Source organism: Lissotriton vulgaris, chromosome 9 (genome assembly GCF_964263255.1).
Source record: "Lissotriton vulgaris chromosome 9, aLisVul1.2, whole genome shotgun sequence".
In the NCBI taxonomy this organism is placed as follows: Eukaryota; Metazoa; Chordata; class Amphibia; order Caudata; family Salamandridae; genus Lissotriton; species Lissotriton vulgaris.
The window spans coordinates 540,267,928-540,286,633 of NC_141697.1; the positions used below are offsets into that span (position 1 = coordinate 540,267,928).

The 18,706-nt window shown below is 43.6% G+C and overlaps 11 non-coding genes across 11 annotated transcripts; all 11 read right to left on the bottom strand.

Moving 5' to 3' along the window:
- Positions 1-1,158: 1,158 nt before the first annotated feature.
- Positions 1,159-1,230, bottom strand: TRNAG-CCC (transfer RNA glycine (anticodon CCC)). The gene has a single exon. It is a non-coding gene; the product is annotated as a tRNA-Gly (tRNA).
- Positions 1,231-2,759: 1,529 nt separating this feature from the next.
- On the bottom strand, positions 2,760-2,831 carry TRNAG-UCC (transfer RNA glycine (anticodon UCC)). Its single transcript has one exon. It is a non-coding gene; the product is annotated as a tRNA-Gly (tRNA).
- Positions 2,832-4,353: 1,522 nt separating this feature from the next.
- TRNAG-CCC (transfer RNA glycine (anticodon CCC)) lies at positions 4,354-4,425 on the bottom strand. The gene has a single exon. It is a non-coding gene; the product is annotated as a tRNA-Gly (tRNA).
- Positions 4,426-5,954: 1,529 nt separating this feature from the next.
- On the bottom strand, positions 5,955-6,026 carry TRNAG-UCC (transfer RNA glycine (anticodon UCC)). Its single transcript has one exon. It is a non-coding gene; the product is annotated as a tRNA-Gly (tRNA).
- A 1,522-nt stretch (positions 6,027-7,548) lies between these two features.
- Positions 7,549-7,620, bottom strand: TRNAG-CCC (transfer RNA glycine (anticodon CCC)). Its single transcript has one exon. It is a non-coding gene; the product is annotated as a tRNA-Gly (tRNA).
- Positions 7,621-9,149: 1,529 nt separating this feature from the next.
- TRNAG-UCC (transfer RNA glycine (anticodon UCC)) lies at positions 9,150-9,221 on the bottom strand. Its single transcript has one exon. It is a non-coding gene; the product is annotated as a tRNA-Gly (tRNA).
- Positions 9,222-10,743: 1,522 nt separating this feature from the next.
- TRNAG-CCC (transfer RNA glycine (anticodon CCC)) lies at positions 10,744-10,815 on the bottom strand. The gene has a single exon. It is a non-coding gene; the product is annotated as a tRNA-Gly (tRNA).
- A 1,533-nt stretch (positions 10,816-12,348) lies between these two features.
- Positions 12,349-12,420, bottom strand: TRNAG-UCC (transfer RNA glycine (anticodon UCC)). The gene has a single exon. It is a non-coding gene; the product is annotated as a tRNA-Gly (tRNA).
- Positions 12,421-13,932: 1,512 nt separating this feature from the next.
- On the bottom strand, positions 13,933-14,004 carry TRNAG-CCC (transfer RNA glycine (anticodon CCC)). Its single transcript has one exon. It is a non-coding gene; the product is annotated as a tRNA-Gly (tRNA).
- Positions 14,005-15,537: 1,533 nt separating this feature from the next.
- On the bottom strand, positions 15,538-15,609 carry TRNAG-UCC (transfer RNA glycine (anticodon UCC)). Its single transcript has one exon. It is a non-coding gene; the product is annotated as a tRNA-Gly (tRNA).
- A 1,500-nt stretch (positions 15,610-17,109) lies between these two features.
- On the bottom strand, positions 17,110-17,181 carry TRNAG-CCC (transfer RNA glycine (anticodon CCC)). Its single transcript has one exon. It is a non-coding gene; the product is annotated as a tRNA-Gly (tRNA).
- Between the last annotated feature and the right edge of the window lie 1,525 nt (positions 17,182-18,706).

Genomic DNA, 18,706 nt, shown 5'->3' on the forward strand with positions numbered 1-18,706 from the left:
TTATTATTGTGTGCCTTTACTTTCAAAGTACAGTGTGGAGCTTTTGACGATCCCTCTCTTGTATTTCAGCAGACACAGATAGTTGAGAAGTCTTTTCTCACATAGCTGGCACAAGCTTGCGCTTTTCCTTGCTGGTAGCGTGGAAATGACAGCTTGGTCCTTGGAAGTAAAATCAAGCAAAATTAGCAGAGGATGGTTTCGATCCATCGACCTCTGGGTTATGGGCCCAGCACGCTTCCGCTGCGCCACTCTGCTCCGTTGTGAAAGTGTTCTTTTTATGCAGATAAGGAGCATTAGGCAGAGTAGCATGGGATTGGTCTGGCTCTCACCTCATTTGCATAAGTATATCCCAAGGCATGCTGGGTGCAGAAAAACTTCATCTTCCCCTCTCACAATCAGTCATAACTGAAAGTCAGACACTCTTAGGCACTAGCCGTTTCAGGCCTTTATCAAGACAGTAGCTCTTGAACCATCTCTCTCTCGCTCTGTGATCCTAGCACTAGCATGCTCAGGATTTGGCTTTACCTTGGAGCCAGAGATATACCCGGTGAGGGCTTGCCCGGTGTGAGGCTTTTGAGCGTTTGGGAGCGTTTGGGAGCGTTGTGGACGTTGGACAGGAAACTATGCGAATATGAAGCCTCCAACATTCCTGCTTCAGTGAGTGGTTCTTTCCATGGACATCTGACTCTTGGATTCCTCTCAACTTGCCTTCTGATAAAACATTTTGTGAGCAGCAGTTTCCTTCGACAGCTACAAGGTGGCGCTACATTCAGGTGAGAGCACAAGTATGCACAAAATGTTAGGGACTTTTGCCAGATTTATCGGTGGATCTTGCATATTTTTTCAGAGGCTAGATATTGCCTAGAAATGCTTTTTAACATAGAGATGCTGGAGTTACAATGTCTGGTCGGGCCTCAGCCCTTCCATTGTTTGCCCACTGTAACAAATTTATTACCAGCACATGTGTGTTGTGACTCTGCTTTATGAAACTTATCATATATTAGGACAATGTATGTAGCAGAAGGTGCGATTGAGATGTTTGCCCACGTATTTGTTTATTTTTTTATATATGGCTGATTAATCTGTTCGTGAAATTTCCATTTTGTGACATGTTGCATTACAATATATCCTGCTTGCAGAATATATAAGTATTTTCAGTGCGTTGGCCGGGAATCGAACCCGGGTCAACTGCTTGGGAAGCAGCTATGCTCACCACTATACCACCAACGCCCTCTGATGTGTTAGCTCTCGGTTCTAAATATTACGTTGCAGAAATCAATGACTATCTTGCACCAGCTTCAATGGTGCATTTGGTTTAGATACCAACATGAGAAGCAGTAGAACGTTTTTTGCAGAGGGTAAGGAACTGGGGATTGAAACCAAGGACAAAGTTGTGCAGAAGAGAAGAAATGAAAAGCAACAGTACAAATAGTAGAAATGAGCATATATAGGCAGCATGGGAAGCAAAGCAGGGAAGAGAAAGAGAACATTCCATGAAATGCCCAGGAGATAGATAAGAGCAGAACAAAAAGGGAAGAATGAAATTCAAAGCATGCCCAGAAAGTTGTGTGAAGCTCCCACCAGTCATTTATGGTTATAATTGTGTGTCTTTACTTTCAAAGTACAGGGTTGTACCTTTCACGATCACTCTTGTATTACACAGACACGAATAGTTGAGAAGTCTTTTCTCACATAGCTGGTACAAGCTTGCACTTTTCCTTTCTGGCTATGTGGAAATGACAGCTTGGTCCTTGGAAGGAAAATCAAGCAAAATTAGCAGAGGATGGTTTCGATCCATCGACCTCTGGGTTATGGGCCCAGCACGCTTCCGCTGCGCCACTCTGCTCCTTTGTGAAAGTGTTCTGTTTATGCAGATGAGGAGGCATTCAGAGAAGTGACGTGGGATTGGTCGGGCTCTCACCTCATTTGCCTAAGTATATCGCAAGGCATGCTGGGTGCAGAAAATCTTTATCTTCCCCTCTCACAATCAGTCACAACTGAAAGTCCAGACCCTCTTATTCACTAGCCGTTTCAGGCCTTTAACAAGACAACAGCTCTCCGACGCTCTCTGTCTCTCTCTCTCTCTGTGATCCTAGTGCTTGCATGCTCAGTATTTGGCTTTACCTGGGAGCCAGAGATCTACCCGGTGAGGGCTTGCCGGTATAAGGCTTTAGAGCGTTTGGGAGCGTTCGGTACATGAGAGGACGTTGGACTGGAAGCTATGCAAATTTGAAGCATCCAAACTTCCTGCTGCAGTCGGAGGCTCTTTCCATGGACATCTGCCTTTTGGATTCCTCTAAACTTGCCCTCTGATGAAACATTTTGTGAGCTGCAGTTACCTCCGACGGCTACAAGGTGGTGCTACATTCAGGTGAGGGCACAAGTATGCACAAAATGTTGGGGACTTTTGCCAGATTTATTGCTGGATCTTGCATATTTTTTTCAGAGGCTAAATATTGCCTAGGAAATGCTTTTTAACATAGAGATGCTGGAGTTAAAATGTCTGGTCGGGCCTCAGCCCTTTCATTGTCTGCCCACTGTAACATATTTTTTTACCAGTACATGTGAGTGGTGACTCTGCTTTATGAAACTTATCATATATTAGGACAATGAATATAGCAGAAGGGGCGATCGAAATGCTTGCCTACATATTTGTTTATTTTTTATATAATGGCTGATTAACCTCTTAATTATATTACCATTTTGTGAAATGTTGCTTTAAAATATATCCTGCTTGCAGAATATATAAGTATTTGTATTGCGTTGGCCGGGAATCGAACCCGGGTCAACTGCTTGGAAGGCAGCTATGCTCACCACTATACCACCAACGCCCTCAGATCTTTGCGCTCTCGGTTCTAAACATTAGGACCCTGAGTTCAATGACTATCATGCACCAGCTTCAATGGTGCATTTGGTTTAGATACCAACATGAAAAGCAATAGAAAGTTTTTGTAGAAGGTAAGGAACTGGGATTGAAACCAAGGACAAAGCTGTGCAGAAGAGAAGAATGGAAAGCAGCAATACAAATAATAGATATGAACACATAGAGGCAGCATGGGAAGCAAAGCAGGGAAGAGAAATAGAGAACATTCCATGAAATGCCCAGGAGATAGATAAGAGCAGAACAAAAAAGGGAAGATTGAAATTCAAAGCCTCCACATAAAAGTGTTTGAAGGTCCCACCAGTCATTCATGCTTATTATTGTGTGCCTTTACTTTCAAAGTACAGTGTGGAGCTTTTGACGATCCCTCTCTTGTATTTCAGCAGACACAGATAGTTGAGAAGTCTTTTCTCACATAGCTGGCACAAGCTTGCGCTTTTCCTTGCTGGTAGCGTGGAAATGACAGCTTGGTCCTTGGAAGTAAAATCAAGCAAAATTAGCAGAGGATGGTTTCGATCCATCGACCTCTGGGTTATGGGCCCAGCACGCTTCCGCTGTGCCACTCTGCTCCGTTGTGAAAGTGTTCTTTTTATGCAGATAAGGAGCATTAGGCAGAGTAGCATGGGATTGGTCTGGCTCTCACCTCATTTGCATAAGTATATCCCAAGGCATGCTGGGTGCAGAAAAACTTCATCTTCCCCTCTCACAATCAGTCATAACTGAAAGTCAGACACTCTTAGGCACTAGCCGTTTCAGGCCTTTATCAAGACAGTAGCTCTTGAACCATCTCTCTCTCGCTCTGTGATCCTAGCACTAGCATGCTCAGGATTTGGCTTTACCTTGGAGCCAGAGATATACCCGGTGAGGGCTTGCCCGGTGTGAGGCTTTTGAGCGTTTGGGAGCGTTTGGGAGCGTTGTGGACGTTGGACAGGAAACTATGCGAATATGAAGCCTCCAACATTCCTGCTTCAGTGAGTGGTTCTTTCCATGGACATCTGACTCTTGGATTCCTCTCAACTTGCCTTCTGATAAAACATTTTGTGAGCAGCAGTTTCCTTCGACAGCTACAAGGTGGCGCTACATTCAGGTGAGAGCACAAGTATGCACAAAATGTTAGGGACTTTTGCCAGATTTATCGGTGGATCTTGCATATTTTTTCAGAGGCTAGATATTGCCTAGAAATGCTTTTTAACATAGAGATGCTGGAGTTACAATGTCTGGTCGGGCCTCAGCCCTTCCATTGTTTGCCCACTGTAACAAATTTATTACCAGCACATGTGTGTTGTGACTCTGCTTTATGAAACTTATCATATATTAGGACAATGTATGTAGCAGAAGGTGCGATTGAGATGTTTGCCCACGTATTTGTTTATTTTTTTATATATGGCTGATTAATCTGTTCGTGAAATTTCCATTTTGTGACATGTTGCATTACAATATATCCTGCTTGCAGAATATATAAGTATTTTCAGTGCGTTGGCCGGGAATCGAACCCGGGTCAACTGCTTGGGAAGCAGCTATGCTCACCACTATACCACCAACGCCCTCTGATGTGTTAGCTCTCGGTTCTAAATATTACGTTGCAGAAATCAATGACTATCTTGCACCAGCTTCAATGGTGCATTTGGTTTAGATACCAACATGAGAAGCAGTAGAACGTTTTTTGCAGAGGGTAAGGAACTGGGGATTGAAACCAAGGACAAAGTTGTGCAGAAGAGAAGAAATGAAAAGCAACAGTACAAATAGTAGAAATGAGCATATATAGGCAGCATGGGAAGCAAAGCAGGGAAGAGAAAGAGAACATTCCATGAAATGCCCAGGAGATAGATAAGAGCAGAACAAAAAGGGAAGAATGAAATTCAAAGCATGCCCAGAAAGTTGTGTGAAGCTCCCACCAGTCATTTATGGTTATAATTGTGTGTCTTTACTTTCAAAGTACAGGGTTGTACCTTTCACGATCACTCTTGTATTACACAGACACGAATAGTTGAGAAGTCTTTTCTCACATAGCTGGTACAAGCTTGCACTTTTCCTTTCTGGCTATGTGGAAATGACAGCTTGGTCCTTGGAAGGAAAATCAAGCAAAATTAGCAGAGGATGGTTTCGATCCATCGACCTCTGGGTTATGGGCCCAGCACGCTTCCGCTGCGCCACTCTGCTCCTTTGTGAAAGTGTTCTGTTTATGCAGATGAGGAGGCATTCAGAGAAGTGACGTGGGATTGGTCGGGCTCTCACCTCATTTGCCTAAGTATATCGCAAGGCATGCTGGGTGCAGAAAATCTTTATCTTCCCCTCTCACAATCAGTCACAACTGAAAGTCCAGACCCTCTTATTCACTAGCCGTTTCAGGCCTTTAACAAGACAACAGCTCTCCGACGCTCTCTGTCTCTCTCTCTCTCTGTGATCCTAGTGCTTGCATGCTCAGTATTTGGCTTTACCTGGGAGCCAGAGATCTACCCGGTGAGGGCTTGCCGGTATAAGGCTTTAGAGCGTTTGGGAGCGTTCGGTACATGAGAGGACGTTGGACTGGAAGCTATGCAAATTTGAAGCATCCAAACTTCCTGCTGCAGTCGGAGGCTCTTTCCATGGACATCTGCCTTTTGGATTCCTCTAAACTTGCCCTCTGATGAAACATTTTGTGAGCTGCAGTTATCTCCGACGGCTACAAGGTGGTGCTACATTCAGGTGAGGGCACAAGTATGCACAAAATGTTGGGGACTTTTGCCAGATTTATTGCTGGATCTTGCATATTTTTTTCAGAGGCTAAATATTGCCTAGGAAATGCTTTTTAACATAGAGATGCTGGAGTTAAAATGTCTGGTCGGGCCTCAGCCCTTTCATTGTCTGCCCACTGTAACATATTTTTTTACCAGTACATGTGAGTGGTGACTCTGCTTTATGAAACTTATCATATATTAGGACAATGAATATAGCAGAAGGGGCGATCGAAATGCTTGCCTACATATTTGTTTATTTTTTATATAATGGCTGATTAACCTCTTAATTATATTACCATTTTGTGAAATGTTGCTTTAAAATATATCCTGCTTGCAGAATATATAAGTATTTGTACTGCGTTGGCCGGGAATCGAACCCGGGTCAACTGCTTGGAAGGCAGCTATGCTCACCACTATACCACCAACGCCCTCTGATCTTTGCGCTCTCGGTTCTAAACATTAGGACCCTGAGTTCAATGACTATCATGCACCAGCTTCAATGGTGCATTTGGTTTAGATACCAACATGAAAAGCAATAGAAAGTTTTTGTAGAGGGTAAGGAACTGGGATTGAAACCAAGGACAAAGCTGTGCAGAAGAGAAGAATGGAAAGCAGCAATACAAATAATAGATATGAACACATAGAGGCAGCATGGGAAGCAAAGCAGGGAAGAGAAATAGAGAACATTCCATGAAATGCCCAGGAGATAGATAAGAGCAGAACAAAAAAGGGAAGATTGAAATTCAAAGCCTCCACATAAAAGTGTTTGAAGGTCCCACCAGTCATTCATGCTTATTATTGTGTGCCTTTACTTTCAAAGTACAGTGTGGAGCTTTTGACGATCCCTCTCTTGTATTTCAGCAGACACAGATAGTTGAGAAGTCTTTTCTCACATAGCTGGCACAAGCTTGCGCTTTTCCTTGCTGGTAGCGTGGAAATGACAGCTTGGTCCTTGGAAGTAAAATCAAGCAAAATTAGCAGAGGATGGTTTCGATCCATCGACCTCTGGGTTATGGGCCCAGCACGCTTCCGCTGTGCCACTCTGCTCCGTTGTGAAAGTGTTCTTTTTATGCAGATAAGGAGCATTAGGCAGAGTAGCATGGGATTGGTCTGGCTCTCACCTCATTTGCATAAGTATATCCCAAGGCATGCTGGGTGCAGAAAAACTTCATCTTCCCCTCTCACAATCAGTCATAACTGAAAGTCAGACACTCTTAGGCACTAGCCGTTTCAGGCCTTTATCAAGACAGTAGCTCTTGAACCATCTCTCTCTCGCTCTGTGATCCTAGCACTAGCATGCTCAGGATTTGGCTTTACCTTGGAGCCAGAGATATACCCGGTGAGGGCTTGCCCGGTGTGAGGCTTTTGAGCGTTTGGGAGCGTTTGGGAGCGTTGTGGACGTTGGACAGGAAACTATGCGAATATGAAGCCTCCAACATTCCTGCTTCAGTGAGTGGTTCTTTCCATGGACATCTGACTCTTGGATTCCTCTCAACTTGCCTTCTGATAAAACATTTTGTGAGCAGCAGTTTCCTTCGACAGCTACAAGGTGGCGCTACATTCAGGTGAGAGCACAAGTATGCACAAAATGTTAGGGACTTTTGCCAGATTTATCGGTGGATCTTGCATATTTTTTCAGAGGCTAGATATTGCCTAGAAATGCTTTTTAACATAGAGATGCTGGAGTTACAATGTCTGGTCGGGCCTCAGCCCTTCCATTGTTTGCCCACTGTAACAAATTTATTACCAGCACATGTGTGTTGTGACTCTGCTTTATGAAACTTATCATATATTAGGACAATGTATGTAGCAGAAGGTGCGATTGAGATGTTTGCCCACGTATTTGTTTATTTTTTTATATATGGCTGATTAATCTGTTCGTGAAATTTCCATTTTGTGACATGTTGCATTACAATATATCCTGCTTGCAGAATATATAAGTATTTTCAGTGCGTTGGCCGGGAATCGAACCCGGGTCAACTGCTTGGGAAGCAGCTATGCTCACCACTATACCACCAACGCCCTCTGATGTGTTAGCTCTCGGTTCTAAATATTACGTTGCAGAAATCAATGACTATCTTGCACCAGCTTCAATGGTGCATTTGGTTTAGATACCAACATGAGAAGCAGTAGAACGTTTTTTGCAGAGGGTAAGGAACTGGGGATTGAAACCAAGGACAAAGTTGTGCAGAAGAGAAGAAATGAAAAGCAACAGTACAAATAGTAGAAATGAGCATATATAGGCAGCATGGGAAGCAAAGCAGGGAAGAGAAAGAGAACATTCCATGAAATGCCCAGGAGATAGATAAGAGCAGAACAAAAAGGGAAGAATGAAATTCAAAGCATGCCCAGAAAGTTGTGTGAAGCTCCCACCAGTCATTTATGGTTATAATTGTGTGTCTTTACTTTCAAAGTACAGGGTTGTACCTTTCACGATCACTCTTGTATTACACAGACACGAATAGTTGAGAAGTCTTTTCTCACATAGCTGGTACAAGCTTGCACTTTTCCTTTCTGGCTATGTGGAAATGACAGCTTGGTCCTTGGAAGGAAAATCAAGCAAAATTAGCAGAGGATGGTTTCGATCCATCGACCTCTGGGTTATGGGCCCAGCACGCTTCCGCTGCGCCACTCTGCTCCTTTGTGAAAGTGTTCTGTTTATGCAGATGAGGAGGCATTCAGAGAAGTGACGTGGGATTGGTCGGGCTCTCACCTCATTTGCCTAAGTATATCGCAAGGCATGCTGGGTGCAGAAAATCTTTATCTTCCCCTCTCACAATCAGTCACAACTGAAAGTCCAGACCCTCTTATTCACTAGCCGTTTCAGGCCTTTAACAAGACAACAGCTCTCCGACGCTCTCTGTCTCTCTCTCTCTCTGTGATCCTAGTGCTTGCATGCTCAGTATTTGGCTTTACCTGGGAGCCAGAGATCTACCCGGTGAGGGCTTGCCGGTATAAGGCTTTAGAGCGTTTGGGAGCGTTCGGTACATGAGAGGACGTTGGACTGGAAGCTATGCAAATTTGAAGCATCCAAACTTCCTGCTGCAGTCGGAGGCTCTTTCCATGGACATCTGCCTTTTGGATTCCTCTAAACTTGCCCTCTGATGAAACATTTTGTGAGCTGCAGTTATCTCCGACGGCTACAAGGTGGTGCTACATTCAGGTGAGGGCACAAGTATGCACAAAATGTTGGGGACTTTTGCCAGATTTATTGCTGGATCTTGCATATTTTTTTCAGAGGCTAAATATTGCCTAGGAAATGCTTTTTAACATAGAGATGCTGGAGTTAAAATGTCTGGTCGGGCCTCAGCCCTTTCATTGTCTGCCCACTGTAACATATTTTTTTACCAGTACATGTGAGTGGTGACTCTGCTTTATGAAACTTATCATATATTAGGACAATGAATATAGCAGAAGGGGCGATCGAAATGCTTGCCTACATATTTGTTTATTTTTTATATAATGGCTGATTAACCTCTTAATTATATTACCATTTTGTGAAATGTTGCTTTAAAATATATCCTGCTTGCAGAATATATAAGTATTTGTACTGCGTTGGCCGGGAATCGAACCCGGGTCAACTGCTTGGAAGGCAGCTATGCTCACCACTATACCACCAACGCCCTCTGATCTTTGCGCTCTCGGTTCTAAACATTAGGACCCTGAGTTCAATGACTATCATGCACCAGCTTCAATGGTGCATTTGGTTTAGATACCAACATGAAAAGCAATAGAAAGTTTTTGTAGAGGGTAAGGAACTGGGATTGAAACCAAGGACAAAGCTGTGCAGAAGAGAAGAATGGAAAGCAGCAATACAAATAATAGATATGAACACATAGAGGCAGCATGGGAAGCAAAGCAGGGAAGAGAAATAGAGAACATTCCATGAAATGCCCAGGAGATAGATAAGAGCAGAACAAAAAAGGGAAGAATGAAATTCAAAGCCTCCACATAAAAGTGTTTGAAGGTCCCACCAGTCATTCATGCTTATTATTGTGTGCCTTTACTTTCAAAGTACAGTGTGGAGCTTTTGACGATCCCTCTCTTGTATTTCAGCAGACACAGATAGTTGAGAAGTCTTTTCTCACATAGCTGGCACAAGCTTGCGCTTTTCCTTGCTGGTAGCGTGGAAATGACAGCTTGGTCCTTGGAAGTAAAATCAAGCAAAATTAGCAGAGGATGGTTTCGATCCATCGACCTCTGGGTTATGGGCCCAGCACGCTTCCGCTGCGCCACTTTGCTCCATTGTGAAAGTGTTCTTTTTATGCAGATAAGGAGCATTAGGCAGAGTAGCATGGGATTGGTCTGGCTCTCACCTCATTTGCATAAGTATATCCCAAGGCATGCTGGGTGCAGAAAAACTTCATCTTCCCCTCTCACAATCAGTCATAACTGAAAGTCAGACACTCTTAGGCACTAGCCGTTTCAGGCCTTTATCAAGACAGTAGCTCTTGAACCATCTCTCTCTCGCTCTGTGATCCTAGCACTAGCATGCTCAGGATTTGGCTTTACCTTGGAGCCAGAGATATACCCGGTGAGGGCTTGCCCGGTGTGAGGCTTTTGAGCGTTTGGGAGCGTTCGGGACGTGAGTGGACGTTGGACAGGAAACTATGCGAATATGAAGCCTCCAACATTCCTGCTTCAGTGAGTGGTTCTTTCCATGGACATCTGACTCTTGGATTCCTCTCAACTTGCCTTCTGATAAAACATTTTGTGAGCAGCAGTTTCCTTCGACAGCTACAAGGTGGCGCTACATTCAGGTGAGAGCACAAGTATGCACAAAATGTTAGGGACTTTTGCCAGATTTATCGGTGGATCTTGCATATTTTTTCAGAGACTAGATATTGCCTAGAAATGCTTTTTAACATAGAGATGCTGGAGTTACAATGTCTGGTCGGGCCTCAGCCCTTCCATTGTTTGCCCACTGTAACAAATTTATTACCAGCACATGTGTGTTGTGACTCTGCTTTATGAAACTTATCATATATTAGGACAATGTATGTAGCAGAAGGTGCGATTGAGATGTTTTCCCACGTATTTGTTTATTTTTTTATATATGGCTGATTAATCTGTTCGTGAAATTTCCATTTTGTGACATGTTGCATTACAATATATCCTGCTTGCAGAATATATAAGTATTTTCAGTGCGTTGGCCGGGAATCGAACCCGGGTCAACTGCTTGGGAAGCAGCTATGCTCACCACTATACCACCAACGCCCTCTGATGTGTTAGCTCTCGGTTCTAAATATTACGTTGCAGAAATCAATGACTATCTTGCACCAGCTTCAATGGTGCATTTGGTTTAGATACCAACATGAGAAGCAGTAGAACGTTTTTTGCAGAGGGTAAGGAACTGGGGATTGAAACCAAGGACAAAGTTGTGCAGAAGAGAAGAAATGAAAAGCAACAGTACAAATAGTAGAAATGAGCATATATAGGCAGCATGGGAAGCAAAGCAGGGAAGAGAAAGAGAACATTCCATGAAATGCCCAGGAGATAGATAAGAGCAGAACAAAAAGGGAAGAATGAAATTCAAAGCATGCCCAGAAAGTTGTGTGAAGCTCCCACCAGTCAGTCATTTATGGTTATAATTGTGTGTCTTTACTTTCAAAGTACAGGGTTGTACCTTTCACGATCACTCTTGTATTACACAGACACGAATAGTTGAGAAGTCTTTTCTCACATAGCTGGCACAAGCTTGCACTTTTCCTTTCTGGCTATGTGGAAATGACAGCTTGGTCCTTGGAAGGAAAATCAAGCAAAATTAGCAGAGGATGGTTTCGATCCATCGACCTCTGGGTTATGGGCCCAGCACGCTTCCGCTGCGCCACTCTGCTCCTTTGTGAAAGTGTTCTCTTTATGCAGATGAGGAGGCATTCAGAGAAGTGACGTGGGATTGGTCGGGCTCTCACCTCATTTGCCTAAGTATATCGCAAGGCATGCTGGGTGCAGAAAATCTTTATCTTCCCCTCTCACAATCAGTCACAACTGAAAGTCCAGACCCTCTTAGGCACTAGCCGTTTCAGGCCTTTAACAAGACAACAGCTCTCCGACGCTCTCTGTCTCTCTCTCTCTCTGTGATCCTAGTGCTTGCATGCTCAGTATTTGGCTTTTCCTGGGAGCCAGAGATCTACCCGGTGAGGGCTTGCCGGTATAAGGATTTAGAGCGTTTGGGAGCGTTCGGTACATGAGAGGACGTTGGACTGGAAGCTATGCAAATTTGAAGCATCCAAACTTCCTGCTGCAGTCGGAGGCTCTTTCCATGGACATCTGCCTTTTGGATTCCTCTAAACTTGCCCTCTGATGAAACATTTTGTGAGCTGCAGTTACCTCCGACGGCTACAAGGTGGTGCTACATTCAGGTGAGGGCACAAGTATGCACAAAATGTTGGGGACTTTTGCCAGATTTATTGCTGGACCTTGCATATTTTTTTCAGAGGCTAAATATTGCCTAGGAAATGCTTTTTAACATAGAGATGCTGGAGTTAAAATGTCTGGTCGGGCCTCAGCCCTTTCATTGTCTGCCCACTGTAACATATTTTTTTACCAGTACATGTGAGTGGTGACTCTGCTTTATGAAACTTATCATATATTAGGACAATGAATATAGCAGAAGGGGCGATCGAAATGCTTGCCTACATATTTGTTTATTTTTTATATAATGGCTGATTAACCTCTTAATTATATTACCATTTTGTGAAATGTTGCTTTAAAATATATCCTGCTTGCAGAATATATAAGTATTTGTACTGCGTTGGCCGGGAATCGAACCCGGGTCAACTGCTTGGAAGGCAGCTATGCTCACCACTATACCACCAACGCCCTCTGATCTTTGCGCTCTCGGTTCTAAACATTAGGACCCTGAGTTCAATGACTATCATGCACCAGCTTCAATGGTGCATTTGGTTTAGATACCAACATGAAAAGCAATAGAAAGTTTTTGTAGAGGGTAAGGAACTGGGATTGAAACCAAGGACAAAGCTGTGCAGAAGAGAAGAATGGAAAGCAGCAATACAAATAATAGATATGAACACATAGAGGCAGCATGGGAAGCAAAGCAGGGAAGAGAAATAGAGAACATTCCATGAAATGCCCAGGAGATAGATAAGAGCAGAACAAAAAAGGGAAGAATGAAATTCAAAGCCTCCACATAAAAGTGTTTGAAGGTCCCACCAGTCATTCATGCTTATTATTGTGTGCCTTTACTTTCAAAGTACAGTGTGGAGCTTTTGACGATCCCTCTCTTGTATTTCAGCAGACACAGATAGTTGAGAAGTCTTTTCTCACATAGCTGGCACAAGCTTGCGCTTTTCCTTGCTGGTAGCGTGGAAATGACAGCTTGGTCCTTGGAAGTAAAATCAAGCAAAATTAGCAGAGGATGGTTTCGATCCATCGACCTCTGGGTTATGGGCCCAGCACGCTTCCGCTGCGCCACTCTGCTCCGTTGTGAAAGTGTTCTTTTTATGCAGATAAGGAGCATTAGGCAGAGTAGCATGGGATTGGTCTGGCTCTCACCTCATTTGCATAAGTATATCCCAAGGCATGCTGGGTGCAGAAAAACTTCATATTCCCCTCTCACAATCAGTCATAACTGAAAGTCAGACACTCTTAGGCACTAGCCGTTTCAGGCCTTTATCAAGACAGTAGCTCTTGAACCATCTCTCTCTCGCTCTGTGATCCTAGCACTAGCATGCTCAGGATTTGGCTTTACCTTGGAGCCAGAGATATACCCGGTGAGGGCTTGCCCGGTGTGAGGCTTTTGAGCGTTTGGGAGCGTTGTGGACGTTGGACAGGAAACTATGCGAATATGAAGCCTCCAACATTCCTGCTTCAGTGAGTGGTTCTTTCCATGGACATCTGACTCTTGGATTCCTCTCAACTTGCCTTCTGATAAAACATTTTGTGAGCAGCAGTTTCCTTCGACAGCTACAAGGTGGCGCTACATTCAGGTGAGAGCACAAGTATGCACAAAATGTTAGGGACTTTTGCCAGATTTATCGGTGGATCTTGCATATTTTTTCAGAGGCTAGATATTGCCTAGAAATGCTTTTTAACATAGAGATGCTGGAGTTACAATGTCTGGTCGGGCCTCAGCCCTTCCATTGTTTGCCCACTGTAACAAATTTATTACCAGCACATGTGTGTTGTGACTCTGCTTTATGAAACTTATCATATATTAGGACAATGTATGTAGCAGAAGGTGCGATTGAGATGTTTGCCCACGTATTTGTTTATTTTTTTATATATGGCTGATTAATCTGTTCGTGAAATTTCCATTTTGTGACATGTTGCATTACAATATATCCTGCTTGCAGAATATATAAGTATTTTCAGTGCGTTGGCCGGGAATTGAACCCGGGTCAACTGCTTGGGAAGCAGCTATGCTCACCACTATACCACCAACGCCCTCTGATGTGTTAGCTCTCGGTTCTAAATATTACGTTGCAGAAATCAATGACTATCTTGCACCAGCTTCAATGGTGCATTTGGTTTAGATACCAACATGAGAAGCAGTAGAACGTTTTTTGCAGAGGGTAAGGAACTGGGGATTGAAACCAAGGACAAAGTTGTGCAGAAGAGAAGAAATGAAAAGCAACAGTACAAATAGTAGAAATGAGCATATATAGGCAGCATGGGAAGCAAAGCAGGGAAGAGAAAGAGAACATTCCATGAAATGCCCAGGAGATATATAAGAGCAGAACAAAAAGGGAAGAATGAAATTCAAAGCATGCCCAGAAAGTTGTGTGAAGCTCCCACCAGTCAGTCATTTATGGTTATAATTGTGTGTCTTTACTTTCAAAGTACAGGGTTGTACCTTTCACGATCACTCTTGTATTACACAGACATGAATAGTTGAGAAGTCTTTTCTCACATAGCTGGCACAAGCTTGCACTTTTCCTTTCTGGCTATGTGGAAATGACAGCTTGGTCCTTGGAAGGAAAATCAAGCAAAATTAGCAGAGGATGGTTTCGATCCATCGACCTCTGGGTTATGGGCCCAGCACGCTTCCGCTGCGCCACTCTGCTCCTTTGTGAAAGTGTTCTCTTTATGCAGATGAGGAGGCATTCAGAGAAGTGACGTGGGATTGGTCGGGCTCTCACCTCATTTGCCTAAGTATATCGCAAGGCATGCTGGGTGCAGAAAATCTTTATCTTCCCCTCTCACAATCAGTCACAACTGAAAGTCCAGACCCTCTTAGGCACTAGCCGTTTCAGGCCTTTAACAAGACAACAGCTCTCCGACGCTCTCTGTCTCTCTCTCTCTCTGTGATCCTAGTGCTTGCATGCTCAGTATTTGGCTTTTCCTGGGAGCCAGAGATCTACCCGGTGAGGGCTTGCCGGTATAAGGCTTTAGAGCGTTTGGGAGCGTTCGGTACATGAGAGGACGTTGGACTGGAAGCTATGCAAATTTGAAGCATCCAAACTTCCTGCTGCAGTCGGAGGCTCTTTCCATGGACATCTGCCTTTTGGATTCCTCTAAACTTGCCCTCTGATGAAACATTTTGTGAGCTGCAGTTACCTCCGACGGCTACAAGGTGGTGCTACATTCAGGTGAGGGCACAAGTATGCACAAAATGTTGGGGACTTTTGCCAGATTTATTGCTGGATCTTGCATATTTTTTTCAGAGGCTAAATATTGCCTAGGAAATGCTTTTTAACATAGAGATGCTGGAGTTAAAATGTCTGGTTGGGCCTCAGCCCTTTCATTGTCTGCCCACTGTAACATATTTTTTTACCAGTACATGTGAGTGGTGACTCTGCTTTATGAAACTTATCATATATTAGGACAATGAATATAGCAGAAGGGGCGATCGAAATGCTTGCCTACATATTTGTTTATTTTTTATATAATGGCTGATTAACCTCTTAATTATATTACCATTTTGTGAAATGTTGCTTTAAAATATATCCTGCTTGCAGAATATATAAGTATTTGTACTGCGTTGGCCGGGAATCGAACCCGGGTCAACTGCTTGGAAGGCAGCTATGCTCACCACTATACCACCAACGCCCTCTGATCTTTGCGCTCTCTGTTGTAAACATTAGGACCCTGAGTTCAATGACTATCATGCACCAGCTTCAATGGTGCATTTGGTTTAGATACCAACATGAAAAGCAATAGAAAGTTTTTGTAGAGGGTAAGGAACTGGGATTGAAACCAAGGACAAAGCTGTGCAGAAGAGAAGAATGGAAAGCAGCAATACAAATAATAGATATGAACACATAGAGGCAGCATGGGAAGCAAAGCAGGGAAGAGAAATAGAGAACATTCCATGAAATGCCCAGGAGATAGATAAGAGCAGAACAAAAAAGGGAAGAATGAAATTCAAAGCCTCCACATAAAAGTGTTTGAAGGTCCCACCAGTCATTCATGCTTATTATTGTGTGCCTTTACTTTCAAAGTACAGTGTGGAGCTTTTGACGATCCCTCTCTTGTATTTCAGCAGACACAGATAGTTGAGAAGTCTTTTCTCACATAGCTGGCACAAGCTTGCGCTTTTCCTTGCTGGTAGCGTGGAAATGACAGCTTGGTCCTTGGAAGTAAAATCAAGCAAAATTAGCAGAGGATGGTTTCGATCCATCGACCTCTGGGTTATGGGCCCAGCACGCTTCCGCTGCGCCACTCTGCTCCGTTGTGAAAGTGTTCTTTTTATGCAGATAAGGAGCATTAGGCAGAGTAGCATGGGATTGGTCTGGCTCTCACCTCATTTGCATAAGTATATCCCAAGGCATGCTGGGTGCAGAAAAACTTCATATTCCCCTCTCACAATCAGTCATAACTGAAAGTCAGACACTCTTAGGCACTAGCCGTTTCAGGCCTTTATCAAGACAGTAGCTCTTGAACCATCTCTCTCTCGCTCTGTGATCCTAGCACTAGCATGCTCAGGATTTGGCTTTACCTTGGAGCCAGAGATATACCCGGTGAGGGGAGGCTTTTGAGCGTTTGGGAGCGTTGTGGACGTTGGACAGGAAACTATGCGAATATGAAGCCTCCAACATTCCTGCTTCAGTGAGTGGTTCTTTCCATGGACATCTGACTCTTGGATTCCTCTCAACTTGCCTTCTGATAAAACATTTTGTGAGCAGCAGTTTCCTTCGACAGCTACAAGGTGGCGCTACATTCAGGTGAGAGCACAAGTATGCACAAAATGTTAGGGACTTTTGCCAGATTTATCGGTGGATCTTGCATATTTTTTCAGAGGCTAGATATTGCCTAGAAATGCTTTTTAACATAGAGATGCTGGAGTTACAATGTCTGGTCGGGCCTCAGCCCTTCCATTGTTTGCCCACTGTAACAAATTTATTACCAGCACATGTGTGTTGTGACTCTGCTTTATGAAACTTATCATATATTAGGACAATGTATGTAGCAGAAGGTGCGATTGAGATGTTTGCCCACGTATTTGTTTATTTTTTTATATATGGCTGATTAATCTGTTCGTGAAATTTCCATTTTGTGACATGTTGCATTACAATATATCCTGCTTGCAGAATATATAAGTATTTTCAGTGCGTTGGCCGGGAATCGAACCCGGGTCAACTGCTTGGGAAGCAGCTATGCTCACCACTATACCACCAACGCCCTCTGATGTGTTAGCTCTCGGTTCTAAATATTACGTTGCAGAAATCAATGACTATCTTGCACCAGCTTCAATGGTGCATTTGGTTTAGATACCAACATGAGAAGCAGTAGAACGTTTTTTGCAGAGGGTAAGGAACTGGGGATTGAAACCAAGGACAAAGTTGTGCAGAAGAGAAGAAATGAAAAGCAACAGTACAAATAGTAGAAATGAGCATATATAGGCAGCATGGGAAGCAAAGCAGGGAAGAGAAAGAGAACATTCCATGAAATGCCCAGGAGATAGATAAGAGCAGAACAAAAAGGGAAGAATGAAATTCAAAGCATGCCCAGAAAGTTGTGTGAAGCTCCCACCAGTCAGTCATTTATGGTTATAATTGTGTGTCTTTACTTTCAAAGTACAGGGTTGTACCTTTCACGATCACTCTTGTATTACACAGACACGAATAGTTGAGAAGTCTTTTCTCACATAGCTGGCACAAGCTTGCACTTTTCCTTTCTGGCTATGTGGAAATGACAGCTTGGTCCTTGGAAGGAAAATCAAGCAAAATTAGCAGAGGATGGTTTCGATCCATCGACCTCTGGGTTATGGGCCCAGCACGCTTCCGCTGCGCCACTCTGCTCCTTTGTGAAAGTGTTCTCTTTATGCAGATGAGGAGGCATTCAGAGAAGTGACGTGGGATTGGTCGGGCTCTCACCTCATTTGCCTAAGTATATCGCAAGGCATGCTGGGTGCAGAAAATCTTTATCTTCCCCTCTCACAATCAGTCACAACTGAAAGTCCAGACCCTCTTAGGCACTAGCCGTTTCAGGCCTTTAACAAGACAACAGCTCTCCGACGCTCTCTGTCTCTCTCTCTCTCTGTGATCCTAGTGCTTGCATGCTCAGTATTTGGCTTTTCCTGGGAGCCAGAGATCTACCCGGTGAGGGCTTGCCGGTATAAGGCTTTAGAGCGTTTGGGAGCGTTCGGTACATGAGAGGACGTTGGACTGGAAGCTATGCAAATTTGAAGCATCCAAACTTCCTGCTGCAGTCGGAGGCTCTTTCCATGGACATCTGCCTTTTGGATTCCTCTAAACTTGCCCTCTGATGAAACATTTTGTGAGCTGCAGTTACCTCCGACGGCTACAAGGTGGTGCTACATTCAGGTGAGGGCACAAGTATGCACAAAATGTTGGGGACTTTTGCCAGATTTATTGCTGGATCTTGCATATTTTTTTCAGAGGCTAAATATTGCCTAGGAAATGCTTTTTAACATAGAGATGCTGGAGTTAAAATGTCTGGTCGGGCCTCAGCCCTTTCATTGTCTGCCCACTGTAACATATTTTTTTACCAGTACATGTGAGTGGTGACTCTGCTTTATGAAACTTATCATATATTAGGACAATGAATATAGCAGAAGGGGCGATCGAAATGCTTGCCTACATATTTGTTTATTTTTTATATAATGGCTGATTAACCTCTTAATTATATTACCATTTTGTGAAATGTTGCTTTAAAATATATCCTGCTTGCAGAATATATAAGT